The following is a 17,457-nucleotide window of genomic DNA, read 5'->3' as shown; positions in this document are numbered from 1 at the left end:
GCTTTGCGACTACCCTGCTAGGAACATTTGAACTAACAAACTGCTGCAAGGATCTGGGTAACCATTCAACCTACTGACAAATATAAGGGCTAATAGGCAATTGGAGATAGCCGAGGATGCCAGCCGTCGGCTTGCTAACAACACTATGTACTGCAGCACATGTTCCTGTGTAATAGGAACATATCAGTGACCGGTGTTCCGTATCCTGAAATTGCACAAAATCATTAAAATGTCTCTCATAGCTCCGCCATGTTTGTGGAGCCTCCAACCTCTGTGCTATGCTGACAACCATTATACGCCAAGGTTCCATAGTGCATCTGTTCAGGTTCCTTTCAGACTTCCAGTGCCAGCTCCTGAAATCTGTCCATCTGAAAAGAAGAGAATGCATCTTCTGTGCCATTATCAACCCTGGGCATATGCCTGGCAGAGAAACAGATGTCAAAATTTAAACATGGTAGTACAAATACCCTTACCAACCTCATAACCCTGTGTGATCTGGAGGTGTGGCAACTGATAACATGTACCTCCGCCATGTTGTTGCACCAGAAACATACCCTTTTATTAGCAAATTCCCTTTCCCCAAATGACCACTGCAACCAAAATGGGAAAAAACTCCAGAAGCGTTATATAATGAAATATCCCTTTTTGCGTCCAGGTGGAGGGCCGTTTCTGGGTGCACCATCTGTCTTGGTAAAATGCCCCCAAGCCCACAACTCCCAAAGTGTCCAACTAGATTTTTAAATCAGTCTCCAGTATCCATTCCTCCCTCCATAATGATGCTCCATTAAACTGGCTCAGAAACTGTTCCCATGCCCCCAGACCCTCATCTCTTGAGTAACTCTTATAAAATAGTGAGTTCTTGCTGTGCCACATTGGAGCTACCACCCAAAAGGCACAGTTAATGTGTCCAATAATAGACCTGCAGCTCATGGAGTGTAACTTTCTTGGCTCCTCTGCCTCTCCTAATCAAGCCCAATAGCTCCCGAAGCTTATCCTGATGGAGTTGCAATATACCAGCCTGTGTATCTAGCTCAATCCCCAAGTAGGTCAGTGTAGTGGAAGGTCCCTCTGTTTTTCCTCCACTAGGGGTACCACCAATTTTTTAGCAAGAGCCTGAAAGGTGTCCAACAGCTTAACGTGCTCGTCTGAATTTGTTCTACCCGTGAACAAAAAATCATCCAGTAATGCACTATGTGCTGTAAACCAGCTTCCTGCATCACTGCCCAGTGTAGCATTGTACTAAATTTCTCAAATGCTGAACAGAGTATTGACAGTAAAATTGTCCCTCAACCCCCAACCCTCCCAAAAGGTTGAAGACCTGCTCCGCTTGGTCCAGGTAAAAGAGGCTTCTCCTGCCCAGCATGTACTTGTATAACCTCGTCTCTCTTCCGGACACCTGCGGGGACGGGTCAGCATCACCACATTGACCTGCTCTGCAGCTGCTGCAAAATCATTCTGTCTCTCTCTGCCCCTTAAAGTGGTACACACCTTCCTGCAGCAAGACAGACAATGCCCCCTCCCCCCACACCTTAATGTGTGGTGCAGTCATTGTCTATGTTAGACAATATTTTGTTATGATAAAAATTATTTTTATTTTATAAATGTAAGAAGTACATTTTTAAACTGAAAACAACTTTAAAAAGGTGTCCAAAATTAGTAGTGCTAAAGTAGAATATGATTGTAGAACTTAAGTAGTGACTGAAAACAAACAGAATATAGTTTCTTTATTATGATATATGAACATATTATAGAAGGGGATTTCTTTTCCCCACACACACAATTTGCATAAAAACAAAATTATTCTTATTTGTTCCTAAATTAAACTTAACTATAAATTGATATGGGGAGTGTCAGAATATTGACTGACTACATTTTTTTTTTAGAGAGACAAGGTAGATAAGGTAATATCTTTTATTGGGCCAACTTCTGTTGGTGAGAGAGAGCAGCTTTCGAGCTACACAGACCTCTGTTATGAAGAGCTTTGTTGGCTCGAAAGCTTGTATCTCTCACCAACAGAAGTTGGTCCAATAAAAGATATTACCTCACTCACCTTGTCTCTTTAATATCCTGGGAACAACGTGGCTACAACTATACTGCATGCAATGTTTTGTTGTTTTTTTAAATTGCAATGATTTTAACAATACTACTAAATTTTAAAGCAGGAAAATATGCAAAAAAGTGTCTAGCCAAGAATTGTCAAAATGTTTAGATGGAAATGCTTTTGCTATGTTTATGACAGTTTTGCATTTGCCTTTTATGGAGATTCAACTGATCAAGTTTCACTAGCACAATAATCATAGAAAACCAATGTTAGTCATAAATGCCAATATAACAGCAAATAGATTTTACATTTGAACATACAAGTATTCACACCAGAAATGCTTGTGTGCTTATCCAATCAGATCATAGACATTATATCATGTGACCTGTCTGACCAACCCAACACAACTTGTGTAGCAAATAGTAAATATTAAGTAGTGATGGAGAACTGTTTCATTCTACATTTAAAAAACAAACAAACACAAATTCATTGACTCTCATACTTTTGAGGAAATCATGATCTGCTTGTGTTTATATATAAGTTCTAAAAAAAAAAAGTTAACTTTGTCTAAAACTAAACACTTTAAATTGTTTGCTCATTTTACTCATTTTACAGCTTCTGAATGGATTTTCTACTGCACAATATGTGTTCCATCTTTCTTTATGTACCATGGCAGTTAGATGGCTATCTTGGGAGAACTAAAAATTGGTATTTATATTCTGACTTCTAAACAGGCTGACAGACACTATCTGAGACAAACAGGCTTTCCTAAAATGTAAACACAACTCTAGAAAACAGTGAACCAAGTTTTTATCATCAGAGCCTTAACAATCAGATTTGTGTACAAAAGTTGCAATAAAAAGTGACACATTCATAGAAAATTCCATGGAAGAGGAGGCAAAGAGAAATTCTAGAGATCTAACCGTAGCAAAAAGTCAGTGGGAGTTTTGCCATTGACTTGAATGGTGCTAGGATTTCACCCTTATTTCATAAACTGCAGAAGATGGGGATTGGCTCAATCCAGATAGAAAAAGATGGTAGCAGATGATCTATATTGAGTCAGAGTATTTCAGCAGAAATTTAGACTTCCATGCATGGCCAGAGAGCAATCACTATCTTACGTCAGAGTTTTTGTGGTCCAAAAGCAGGCTAGGGAGTCTGAGAATCGAAAATGTACAGTAAGCGTGTTATATAGCAGCAGGAAAGAAAGCAAAAAGTGGATAATTGCAGCAACAAGCCATGAGCATTCTCTTGAACCTTTCTGTGAGGAGTTCTGTGTTGTTCATCTCAGTTTGGTTTCAGAAGCCAAACAAATCTGTCTATTCCAAGTGAATTTATTAATGACACGGGAGAAGAGAATGAGAGAGCAAATGCAACTTTTTAGGGTATTTGGTGAGAGCAAGATCTGATCTTCTTCACTGAAGTTTTAAACCAATGTACAGTTAAAGAAATAACCCACAGCTACTGTACACTGATAAAATTAAGCAGCAGTCCAAGCAGAAAATAAGCAGAAACTTGTCTTGATAGCAGAAAGCATACACAGAGGGCTGGGACAGCCAGATAAGCACCTACAGCCTGTAAAACATTTTCTCCCATCAAATCTTTAACCTGTTACTGTTAACACATCACTGAAGTGGGAGCAACTTGGAGCTCAAAGGACTGTAGCAATCCCACTGAGCTGCAGACCTTTATGTTCACAACTGATTGTCGTCTGTAGTACCATGGCAGCTGTTCCCCTGTTCCTCGTCTCCTTCCTTCCTAAAGCCCACCTCTTTATTTGTCTCCATCCCTTTGAGCAGGCACGCACCACTCCTCTGCTGTGTACAGCTTGCACATAGCAACAATACCTCCCCTAAGGTGGCTGGCACAGCTGCAGCTACTAAGTGTGAGCTGGCCAGCCAGCTGCTCCTAATGATTTCCCTGATAGCTCTCTTCCACTTACTGCTGTTGCTTTCCCATCTACCACCTGCTTGACTCTCCTTCCCCAAACACATCATCTGCTCCCACACACATTATTCTGTACCCTCCTACTGCTGTCTACCCAGCTCCCTCTTCTACCTCAAGTCCAACAGCTACGACTGATTCTATCAGTCATCATCATATATAAGAAATGACCATGCACTGCCCCACCCCTGGCTTCCTGCATCACTGTGTCCTCATCTCAGGTCTCATAGGCAGATAGGCCAATATTAGAAATGGGCCCAAACCAATATTTCCAATCGGAAATGCTGACATTTGGGATAGGTTGGAGGCTGATCCAAACGGCCTGTTGCACCCATGTGGAGCCCTGATGATGTCATCACATCTGTGTGGCTCTCCTTGTGGGGTCATTATCTTACGGATCCTATATGTTTCAGAGACTGAACCAAAACCCTGGAACCAAACTCCTCCAGGCTTTGGGGAAACTTGGAACCACAACCAAACTTTGCATTTGAAATCCATCCCTAATTACTATATCCCCGCAGGCACTCTGTGTGTGTGTGTGTGTGTGTGTGTGTGTGTGTGTGTGTGTGTGTGTGTGTGTGTAATATAAATCTTGTATTTACTGATCCATCAGTAAATTTGAATTTACTGGAGGTTGAATTTGACCAGAATTTATGTTAATCTAAGATGCATACAATATCTTCTTTCCAAGACTGTAGCAGTCTAACATTGTATGCTTTTAAGGTCATCCTATGGCTGTAAAGTTAGAGCTCCCTGACTGCTGGTAGGATTGGTCAGTAGCTCATGAGCTGGTTCAGAGAATGAAGTAGGGCTATTGAAGGTTGGCAGAAAAACAGAATCCTGCCTCTTCCTGAGTGTGTGTATCCCTGGATTAATTTTCCAGAACACAGTACATTAAGCCTGTGACGGGTTGGATCACAGAAACCCCCTTGGGAGCTGCCACCTAATGTGCAAAGACTACCCCTGCTCCTGTTTTCCCTGCCAGCTCAGGACTCCAGCACCCTGTCTTGCTGAGTCAGACACTCCCGTCTGCCCCAACACAGACCCAGGGTCTGAATCACTTGTCCCAAAGCTGCAAGTTTACCTGAAAACAGCTCACAGTAGTGTGCTTGTCTTTAGCACTCAGATGCCCAACTAAACCCAGATAAATCCGTTTTACCCTGCCTAAGCTTATGCAGGGCAAACTCATAAATTGTTCGCCATCTATAACACAGATAGAGAGATATGCACAGTTGTTTGCTCCCTCAGGTATTAATACATACTCTGAGTAAATTACTAAATAAAAAGTGATTTTATTAAATACAAACAGTAGGATTTAAGTGGTTCCAAGTAGTAACAGACAGAACAAAGTAAGTCACCAAGCAAAATAAAATAAAATGCGCAAATCTATGTCTAATCAAACTAAATACAGATAATCTCACCCTCAGAGATGCTTCAGTAAGTTTTTCTCAGACTGGACACCTTCCAGGCCTGGGCACAATTCTTTCCCCTGGTACAGCTCTTGTTCCAGCTCAGGTGGTAGCTAGGGGATTCTTCATGATGGCTCCTCTCTCCCCTTTGTTCTGTTTCACCCCTTTATATATCTTTTGCATAAGGCGGGAACCCTTTGTCCCTCTGGGTTTCCACCCCCCCTCACTGGAAAAGCACCAGGTTAAAGATGGATTCCAGTTCAGGTGACATGATCACATGTCACTGCAAGACTTCATTGCCCACTTGCCAGCACACACATATACAGGAAGACTAACAGGTAAACACAACCATCTGCAGACAATGGTCCTGGTTAATGGGAGTCATCAAGATTCCAAACCATCATTAATGGCCCACACTTTGCATAATTACAATAGACCCTCAGAGTTACATTTTATATTTCTAGTTTTAGATACAAGAGTGGTACATTTATACAAATCAGATGATCATACTCAGTAGATTATAAGCTTTGTAATGATACCTTACAAGAGACCTTTTCCATGAAGCATATCCCAGTTACGTTATATTCACTTATTACCATATTTTCTCTAAAACTATCCCAGTTACATTATATTGACTTCTTATCAAGTTTTTATAAAACCATATAGACTGCACAACGTCACAAAGCCTCCCTTGATTGGATTGTTGTACAAAGAAAACTGCTAAAAGGCAGGACTTGGAACTCAGTGGCATATATGAAATTGATACACATGTAAGCTTACATGGTACCTGGTTCTGTGCTGGTATGAAGAATATCATGCTCTAGGCATGTGTTAAGATGCTATTTACAGTAGGTAAACATAGAAGTAAGGGGTAAAAAATTCATATTCCTTTATGGGATCAACAAGTTGATTAAGCCAATCCATTAAAGAGTCTCCTTTTCCCACTGGTATTACAGCCAATATAGTATAATCCCATTTATCTGAAACATTATTATATGAACCTCCACATTATCCGAACCCTTCTTTGTCTCTGCCCCCAAAACAATTGCCTGCATGCAACCCACTGCCACCTGTGCCCAGCTGCCTGCATGCACATCTTTTCCCCCTGCCTCCCTCACCACCTCCCAGCACCTCCGCCATGGAGCTGCTCTTCACCTGGTCAGTGTAATAGCTGTGGCTCTGACTGATGCAGCACTGAGTGGCCCAGTTCCCACTTCAGCGTGGCCTCCACGCTAGTCCTCCCACAGCCTGTACTGGGGCATGCATGTGCCAAGCAGCCGCAGAAGGACCCCAGGTGGTAGGAAGTCTGCTGCCTGGTTGTTACTGTGCATGTTTAGGGAGAGCAGTGAAGTCTGTACCCTCTCGCTTATCCAAACGCCCGATTATCCAAATGAAATCCATCCCCCCCCCCCCCGCTATTTGGATAAATGGGAGGATGCAGACACACAAGAAATGTTTTAATAGCTCTGACGTGATCTCTTTTAATGCCACTAAATGCATCCAAGTTCAGTTTGAATGTATGTGGCAGGATGGCACATTGCCACAGAGCCCCATGTTCCCTAGCTCTGATCACAAGCCCACTGCTGTTAATGGAACGACTCTTCAAATGGGCTTGGGATCAGGCCCTAGCTAGGCAGGAATTGGGAGCATTGCAGAATGGCCCTACTGGGTCAGACCAAAGGTCCATCTAGCCCAGTATCCTGTCTTCCGACAGAGGGAATGAATAGAACAAATAATTATCAAGTGATCCATCCGCTGTCGCTCATTCCCAGCTTCTGGCAAACAGGCTAGGGACACCATTCCTGCCCATCCTGGCTAATAGCCATTGATGGACCTATCCTCCATGAATTTATCTAGTTCTTTTTTGAACCCTGTTATGGTCTTGGCCTTCACAGCATCTTCTGGCACGGAGTTTCACAGTTTGACTGTGCATTGTGTGAAGAAATACTTCCTTTTATTTGTTTTAAACCTGTTGCCTATTAATTTCATTTGGTGACCCCTCGTTCTTGTGTTATGAGAAGTAGTAAAAAACACTTCCTTATCTACTTTCTCTACACCAGTCATGATTTTATAGACCCCAATCATATCTCCCCTTAGCCGTCTCTTTTCCAAGCTGAAAAGTCCCAGTCTTTTTAATCTGTCCTCATACAGAAGCCGTTCCATATCCCTAATCATTTTTGTTGCCGTTTTCTGAACCTTTTCCAATTCCAATATATCTTTTTTGAGATTGCGTGACCACATCTGCACACACTATTCAAGATGTGGGCATACCATGGATTTATATAGAGGCAACATGATATTTTCTGTCCTATTATCTATCCCTTTTTTAATTATTCCCAGCGTTCTGTTCGCTTTTTTGACTGTGGCAGCACATTGAGTGGATATTTTCAGAGAACTATCCACAATGACTCCAAGATCTGTTTCTTGAGTGGTAACAGCTAATTTAGATCCCATCATTTTATATGTATAGTTGGGATTATGCTTTCCAATGTGCATTGTTTTGCATTTATCAACATTAAATTTCATCTGCCATTTTGTTGCCCAGTCACACAGTTTTGAGAGATCCGTTTGTAGCTCTTCACAGTCTTCCTGGGTCTTAACTATCTTTAGTAATTTTGTATCATCTGCAAATTTTGCCACCTCATTGTTTACCCCTTTTTCCAGATCATTTATGAATATGTTGAATAGGACTGGTCTCAGAACAGACCCCTGGGGGACACCACTATTTACCTCTCTCCATTCTGAAAACTGACCATTTATACTTACCCTTTGTTTCCTATCTTTTAACCAGTTACCAATCCATGAGAGCACCTTCCCTCTTATCCCGTGGCAGCTTACTTTGCGTAAGAGCCTTTGGTGAGGGACCTTGTCAAAGGCTTTCTGAAAATCTAAGTACACTATATCCACTGGATCCCCTTGGTCCACATGCTTGTTGACCCCCTCAAAGAATTCTAGTAGATTGGTGAGGCATGATTTCCCTTTACTAAACCCATGTTGACTCTTCCTCAACAAATTATGTTCATCTGTATGTCTGACAATATTGTTCTTTTCATAGTTTCAACCAGTTTGCCTGGTACTGAAGTCAGGTTTACGGGCCTGTAATTTCCAGGATCACCTCTGGAGCTCCCTCACATCCTCAGCCGGAAAACCGATGCAAAGAATTCATTTAGTTTCTCTGCAATAGCCTGATTGTCCTTGAGTGCTCCTTGAATACCTCGATCATCCATTGGCCCCACTGGTTGTTTAGCAGGCTTCCTGCTTCTGATGTACTTAAAAAAACAATTTTCTCACATATCAAATTTGCTCAAATATCAAATATCTCTTGGATTACCCAGTCCTCTAATGCATCCAGCCACTCTTACAGCAACATTGATGAGCTCAAAGACTGCTTTGCCTAGTCCTCTTTGGGCAGAAGGAAGATGCTGTGACAATAATACAGGTCCTGTGAAGGTAGTGGTGGAAAGTACTGAGTGTGTTGTGCACTGAAATACCAGAGGCCCCTGTATGAGGTCCCCCCCAGATAACCATAGCGGAAGACTCTGATGTGATGAACTGTGACTAAAATTAGAAGAACTATTTCCTCCTTTTTGGCAACGAGTTTCATTGGCATTCCATCACTTTAGTGTCATTAGTTTCTTAGCAGGGAATGTTTCAGTTCTCTTTCCCTCATCCTCACCAGTGTAATAATTCTTTACCATCTTAATAAGTACAATGAATATGCTGCATTAATGGACAAGGGCATTAAAGAGTGTCATTTCTGAAAAGACTTAACATATTTCACAATTAAGAAGGCATTAATTCAAGGTCTTTTTCAAAGAGTAAATAAACAAGATGTTTTCCCGAATGATATTTTCTGCCCTGGAGACAGAGGTGTTTGTTGTTTTTTCCTTTGTGTTTGTGTTTGTGTGGTTTTTTAAGTTTTCTTGCTGGAGTGTGCACTGATTTAGATAAACCAGCATTACCTAGTCGCATAACTTGCCTGAAATATACACCACTTAAAAATAGTGACATTGCTTAAAATATATAATTTCACAAACATAGCCATCTCTTTAAAATTTTGAGGTATTGCCCAACAGATGCAAAACAAATAATGTAAATGGTTTTTTTTTTAAAATATATGAAAATCAGAAAGGACAATTAATGGTTCCAAGAACCAATAGCACTGCGCTTATGTTAAAAACATTGCAAAGAGCCCTCCTTTTAAGAGTTTTCTTCTATTTTACCCAATGACCTGGCCTTGATGCCTGTGAGTGCTCAACATTGCTCAGAGTTCAGCTCTATGGTGCTGATTCAGCAAAGCATTTAAGCATAAATCCCATTGACAGCAAAGAGTTTTGCTGAACTCGGGCTGTGAGTAGTTCCATTGAACTCAGTGGAGCTGTTCATGTGAATAAAGTTAAATAAATGTGACTTTTTTAAGGATTGGGACCTAAAAGTTTCAAACACTGATTTTACAGCATTGAAATAAATCTTGGATGAAACTTAAAATTTCAGGTTACGTGGAGTTCAATATTTCACCATCCCCTTTTTCTGTTAGTGAAAATTACCTTTATATTTTGGTGACTGAGTTGGAAATGCATATGAGAGTGAATAAACTTCGTTCATTCCTTTTTATAAAGGAACAGAAATGCTGTGATCCCTTTCTGGTCCCAAATGATGCTGCATGCATGTATCTCATCTTTGGACCAATCAATATGACCAGTTAGCCACCATTCCTGGCACTAATCTAATCTACAGATTGTGGCTTTACATGCAGCCAACTGTGAGCCACTCTGGCAAATTGCCAGGAGGCCAAGGTGGCTCCGAACTTGTATAAAATTGTAACAATCCTTCCCTTTCCTGTGGATGTGCAACATGCTGGGATCTGTAATCTCGGCAGGCCTTACTGCTACAAACTGCATTGTAGAAACGGATGGGTTTCATTTTGGCAATAAGATATGGTTTATTGACAGCCGTCCCTGTAAATGAGAGCCTTCCCCTCTGTTTCGCTGTCCTGTACAACATAAGATTTTTAAAGAGGTTACCATTTTAATTAATTTCTCATTATTTCTTGTCACGCTTGAGGCATCTTCAAAGGACTGATAATGTCAGGAAGATAGATAATTGCTGATTTGTTTTGACGAGAGAGACCAGCATTTAATAATGTGGGGCATCACTGACAACACTGAACCACTTTGCCTTGTGAATAGTAAGTCAAAGACTAACCATCTGGAAGGTTCTTTAGCCAATTTCCCTCAAGCTCATTAGTAAGCCCGGGTCAGACCTGATGGTTTGCTCCACTCCCATCTGATTCTTTTTTCATGTTAGCAACATTTGAAGGATTAGGTATGTCATATCTGTCTGTTCTGGACTTGTTTTATTGTTGTGCAAAATGAGGGATGTGGTTAAGGCAACAAGACAGTCCTTCCATTTAGCTTCCTTCTGCTTTTTTCCATGGTTGTTATGAATTAAATTATGTATCTAGCAAGAATCTGAGTGTGTTAAATTCATTACTCATTACACATGAAAAGTTGGGGTTTTCTGTGCTAGACTCTAATGAGAATAATTGTTTCAATTAGGCAAGAGAAACCCTCAGAAGATTTCAAGTTCTCAAGCGCTGTCCTGTCAAACAAGAGGGGGGGGAAAAATCTCTAAATGAAGGAATAAAATTTGCAAGACCAAGTAAACATTGAGTCTCAGATTCATATTTCTTTCAGGTCTAAATTAATCAGTGATGCTATTTAGTTATGTACCTTTTTTGATTCCTTGGGCAACCCTAAACCAGGGTCCCAGTTCTCTGCCCACAGGTTTATGTATGTAAGTTCTCAGATGGGCCCCATTCCCAGATTGTCTGAGAACCTCATAGATTGTAATGTATTTATCCTTACAACACCCTTGTGAGGTACAGAAGTGCAGTTATATCCATTTTATTGATGTGGAATGGATGTACAGAGAGGCTAAGTGGCTTGTCCAAGGTCACATGGGAAGTCTGTGGTGTAGTGTAGCTGGGAACTGAACCAGGTTTTTAAAATAATAATACACAGGCCTTATATAGCACTTTTCATCAGTAGGTCTCAAAGAACTTTACAAAGGAGGTCAGTATCATTATCTCCACTTTACAGATGGGGAAACTGAGGCACAGAGCAGTGACGTGACTTGCCCAAGGTCACCCAGCAGGTTAGTAACAGAGCCAGGAATAGAAACCAGGTCTCCTGAGTCCCAGTCTAGTCCTCTATCCAGTAGGCAATGCTGCCTCCTTCTTTCTCTCTTTACCTGTGTCTCCTCCAGCCCTTTTGGTTTCCTTTTCTCCTAGTTCCTATATATTATTTCAGTCCTTGTCACCCTTCTTTTAAATTCTGCTCATCATGTTTCTCCCTGGTACTTCCCATGTTCTCATGCCGACGTGGTTTGCTGTGAGGAGGGAAAAGAAGGACTCCCCAGCTCTTTCTGATGGCTGTAGTGATAGCTTTTCTCAACTTCATTGCTTTAGAATGTCGACACTAGTGAAAATGAAAAGGGGGCACGTTCATTCATAAAGTTGTGATCTTTTTCCATATGTACGTTTCGAACTATCAGATTCAGAAAGGGCTGGATATGTAATCTGAATGTGCTTGAACATATGCAAAAGTCCTGTAACATATGTAAAAAGCTCTTCAGCTGAACTGCTCGATTTACAAATATGCCATGTGGTATTGCATACTGCTTAAACAATGTGCTATTAAAATAGTTTAGTGATGTATCTCTCTATAACTCTACCACAGAAAGTCACTTTCTATTAGAACTTTATATAAAAGCAGAGATGCTTAGCGGTCCCTATATTACACTCATTATGTTCAGTGATCACACTGCTAAGGGAAGGCATGAATGCCTTCTTGAGGTATTATTGATAAGGTGGTTCATTATGGACTGCCACTGAATGGTTCTGGTCCAAGCAGCAGTAATATTTCTAATCCAGTTTACTTTAATGGGATACCAAATTTAATTGCCTTTTTGCTGTTTGTTATTATTGCACAACACAATATTTAAGATCATTAATTGTGCATACTATGGACTACATCCTGAGAGGTGCTGGATGCCCATTGAGCAATGGTAAAACTCATTGACTCAGTTAGAGATGCAGCACTTTCAGGATATGGTCCTTGAGGCGTAGTCCTGTGGTGTGCCAAGCTCTCTCAATACCCACTGTAAGGAGAGGAAGTTGAAGGTGCTCATCAGCTCCCAGGAGGCACTCAGCCTTTTACAGGACCAGGCCCTAAGCTTGATTGCCCTTCCCCCTTTAACAGATGATCTTCAAAGCTCCCTCTCCTGACAAATGCATGTATAAAATAAAAAGACTTCTAATTCCTTGGCAGCTATAATTGTGTATTCTGGGTCATAAGCTTCAGGACTCCCTTATTCCCCTGGCCTTTGGTAGTTAGATCTTTGCAACAGGAATAAAACATGCTGACACTTTCATGATCTGGTTACTTGTTGGCCATACAGAAGAAAGACAGTGTTTTGACATCGCTGATTCTGTCCTACTTGACCATCAAAGCTTGATTTTTCAATGATTTTCTTAGACACACTCTTTTCTTTCTCCTTCTTCTCCCAAATAGATACTACAAGGAAATCCAGTGTGATATTCCTTTCATTAAACCCAAAAGGACAACTAAGTTCTGGGGGGCAGGGACCATCTTTTTCTTCAGTGTTTATAGAGGGCTCAATTTACACAGTGTGCAAATTATTTCATTGTTATAAAATAAAAATAATATATGGAGATATACCTATCTCATAGAACTGGAAGGGACCCTGAAAAGTCATCAAGTCCAGCTCCCTGCCTTCACTAGCAGAACCAAGTGCTGATTTTGCCTCAGATCCCTAAGTGGTCCCCTCAAGGATTGAGCTCACAACCCTGGGTTTAGCAGGCCAATGCTCAAACCACTGAGCTATCCCTCCCCCATTGTTTGCAATGATGTTTATTGTTTGCTGGAGAGTTAGGCAGGAATATTAATACAGCCAAAAATATTTGACTCAACCCCCACTTAGATTTAGCCCTGTGCTCAAGCTTTGAGTTCCCCAGCCTTAGCCCATGCTTGTGAAAATTGTAAACAAAGAATGAAGTTGTACACTGCAAAATCTATGAACTCTTCCTCCCCCATTACTTCCCTTCCTTCCAGTCAAGTATCCTGACGGCCCTCCATTCCGTAGATATCTTTGGTGGGTGATAACAAATGCAGTGACCTCCTTCCCTTACTTAATTCTTCCTATATCATGGTTGTCTGCATTGCTTGGGTCTTTGTGTGCTACTGACACTGGCAGGACATCATCCCCCACAATTTGCATACCAAGCCACCCACAGTTATCTACCCCAAGATCAGGAAGTAGTCACTTGTGCCTTCCCTCGCATCCCCAAGGGGCTAGTAAAATACTTATTTTTCTCAGTCAACCAATCCAAGGCACGCCTACCACCTGCCTTCATTTCCCACCTCTTCTGCAACCACAACCACTTTCACTGCCCTCCCATCGTCTCCCTGTGCCCTCCACACATATATCATTCTCTGCCTCAGGCTCCTCCTCACCTGATATAACAAAAATTTTGTATAGACCAGCTGTTGACTACTTTTCTGTGTTCACAGTAAATCTTCCGTAAAATAAAATTACTTGACATTATAATAGAGACAACATGGAGCAAGCAGTATGGATTATTAAATCTTAATTGCACAGGTGTACAAAGTTTTGGATTAGAAACATCAGTGATGGGACAGTGGTGTCAGCATATTCCCTCAACCACTCCAGGCAAGCACAAGTGGCTGCAGAGAAACCCTCTCATGGTTGTTTCTCTGTTGGTGCATGTGCACTATAATCCTTCCAGACTACACATCTACACAAGTGAAGAAATGAACATGTTCTTAAATAGTATTCTCAGTTTGGGTTTCCCAAAGATTTAGTGGGTGCCATACACTATCTTGCGCAAAACTCGACAGATTGAGACCATTTTTGATCCTCATCACATCAATAATTTTGTCTCTAGCTTTGTGGGGGAAAGAAAAGCCCACCTAGAAGCTTTTTGAAAAATGGCTATTTTTTCAGAGCTTATATCTCCACAATTCCTAACTCAAATGAGTTTTGGCCACTCACCCTACCCTGCACTCTTCTGAGGTATATCAAATTTCAAAGGAATCTGACAAAGCATGTCTATTTTAGAGGATTTAGAAATGTTAACCTCTAACCAGAAGTCATGCAATCTTAACTATTGTGGTGCTGCCGCACCTCTATAATGTGTGGTATCTCTCAGCCAGTTCTGTTTTTAATTGGTATTGCAGTTATGCAAAGGAGCATCTTCAAATGAGATAATATAATATCCTACGGTGAAATCCTGGGCACGTTGAAGTCAATTGGAACTTCCTGGTTTTTAAGCTTTATCACCACAATACATATATTGACACAGTCAACCTGTGGACAAGGATAGGCCTGTTTGGCTGTGTTGATGACTGTTATTTGACCTCACAATCTGGGACCAATTAGACATAGAGTTGCTCAAAGTGGTCTCCTATTAATACAGAATTATGTAATGTCCTAGTTCCTGTTTGTATTCTTTGCTGAAGTTGATGCTGGCTGTTGAAAGTCTTTGTTTTGCTACATTGAATCCATGGAATCAGTCCTTGTATTTGTGCTGTGTCTGAATGGACTGTCTTACATGGATGTTTGCAGTGTTGTTGTAGCCATGTTGGTCCCAGGATATTAGAGAGATGAGGTGGATGAGGTATTGGACCAACTTCTGTTGGTGGAAGAGACAAGGTTGGTGGTACAGAGAGCGGAAATAGAGCTCTGTGTAGCTCAAAAGCTTGTCTCTTTCATCAACAAAAGTTGGTCCAATGAAAGAGAGTACCTCACCCACCTTGCCTCTCTTACATAGATGTCTCACTATATTCACTGATTATAGTAAGTAAAAGTTAGTTTACCCAACCGGGACCCACAAAGCTGAAATTGTTTTTATTCTTTAGTTCTGAGAGTGGGAGCTTGCAAAACAGATCAAGGAGACAGCACTGTGATTTCTTTGTCCTTTCTGGTGCTAAAGTGCTGCTTTTCCCATACATTGTGCACATTTGTCAGCAGATTAAAAGTTTTTCCTTGGTGAGGTTTGTGAGAGCTATGACACCTTCCTTCAGACAACCCATTGCAAACGCCAACAAGGGAGCAACATGCTTGTAGAAAAGACACATAAAAAGGAGATGGATGATGAGATCGTGTCAAATGACCTTTGGAGAGATTCTGGCTGTTCAAAAGTTGGTGACTGAAATTGCCAATATTTTAAATCCATGGCATAAATATTGCTGAAAAGATTGGTGTTTAATGTGTAAAACAAATGCTCTGAGATGACAGGCTTATCAGTCACAATGTTGGAGAATTGGTCTTACTAAAAGTAATGTGATGAATTGTCATGGCAAGAAAGCAATTCCTCATTCTCTTTCCTCCCTGGATGGTTGTTTAAAGATAGTTTTTGACTGATGATAAAACTGCTTGTATGAAAACTTTAGGAAACTTCCAGTGATATTCTGATGTAGAATCTCACTGCAAAGTGATATTTTCCCTCTCACCATGATTGTTCTCCTCTGCCATTAGTTGCAGAATAAATGCCTTCTCTGCTCTCACCTTTCTGCCCCTGCTATTGTTGCGAACTTTACAAAAGATGTTCCTACGTTAGGCAAATTGCACATCTTCCTCCTTTTCCCAAATGGCGCTGCTCACTCTGATACTGAATCGGGTTTGGAGTCTTCTATTTGTCTTTAATTAAACATATTTCCTCATGTCTTCACTCCTGCCTGTCAGGAGGGTCCTGCTCTTCCTCTGGGCTCCACTGAGTAGGATATTTAAGCTTTGTCTCCACAAGCACTTTGACCTATCACCTGCTAGTTGGAACCTTGAGGCGGGGAGCAATTATACAGCTGTCACCTGCTCCCAGACAACCTGCTCTAGGCCTGATTGTCTGAGGAGCTGAGCAGGGATGGAACGGAGGTTCTTCTTAGAATATGTGTCAGTGTCAATCCCATTGTTGGTGTGCTTGTGTCTCATGCACATGAAATTGGAGTTTTTTGAATCTCAGTGAACTTTGGGACCATGCATGTGCTCTCTGCTACCTCATGTTCCCATACAAGGGCAGAGCGACCAGGACCCTCCCACCATTCCTTCTTACAGCCCATGGCAGTGAGACAGAACCTGGGAAGTGTCCACCCTTCTACTGGTTTTCTAGCTTCAAACTTACCTGTTCAATAAAGAATCTCTTATCCATACTTCTGTTCTCACATTGGTCATTCTCAAAATAAATGAATGAAGAAGAAAGGGGAAAGACAGAGACCTCTGTATAGTGGGCAAGGCATCTTGAACTGACCAACATGGTGAACTCCAAATCCTCTGTGTTTAAATCCTGCCCAGCTCATGAAGGACTCAGCCCCATGCTCAATGAGTATAGTCAATGCCTATTCTGTCTGGGGGAAAGCCATATCCTAGATAGGTGTTGTGTGTGCAAATTCTTCACTTCTCAAAAACTTTTAAGTCTACGGATGCATGGCTGATGCTTCATTGGCTCAAGCAGTCAGTGAGCATCAGTTCAGACCCAGAGGAGGTGAACACCTCCAAGGAATGACCAAAAGGTTCATCATCAGCTAGCATTCTTCTGAGCAGACACTGTATCCCAGGATTCAGCCGCAGAAGAAATGCAGGAAAAAAGACTCCATCAAAATTAGCACTAGTTATTTCTGATGCCAACTGCTTCATCTCCAGAGCCTTCAGCACCAGTCAGCTCTACACCAACACTAACACTCACAGACCTGGTAGTGGCACTGACAAAGTTGGCATCAGCCTTGGCATTGGTGCTCCTGACACCAATAGTGTCATCATCAGAACCAACACAAGCGTGAAGCTGACAGGTGAGCAGAACCCAAGCATAGCCCCAAACACTGAGAGATGCCTTCCTGTAAAGAAGCATCACTCCTCCAAGGACAAGGCATCAAAGTGCTCCATTAATGCAGGAACAACACACAATATATCAGCATTGGCACCAGCACTGATAAGGACACTGGCAACTGTACAGATTATGAACTTGAG

The sequence above is a fragment of the Emys orbicularis genome, chromosome 2 (genome assembly GCF_028017835.1).
Source record: "Emys orbicularis isolate rEmyOrb1 chromosome 2, rEmyOrb1.hap1, whole genome shotgun sequence".
Taxonomy (NCBI): Eukaryota; Metazoa; Chordata; order Testudines; family Emydidae; genus Emys; species Emys orbicularis.
Note: the sequence above shows the minus strand (reverse complement) of the source record.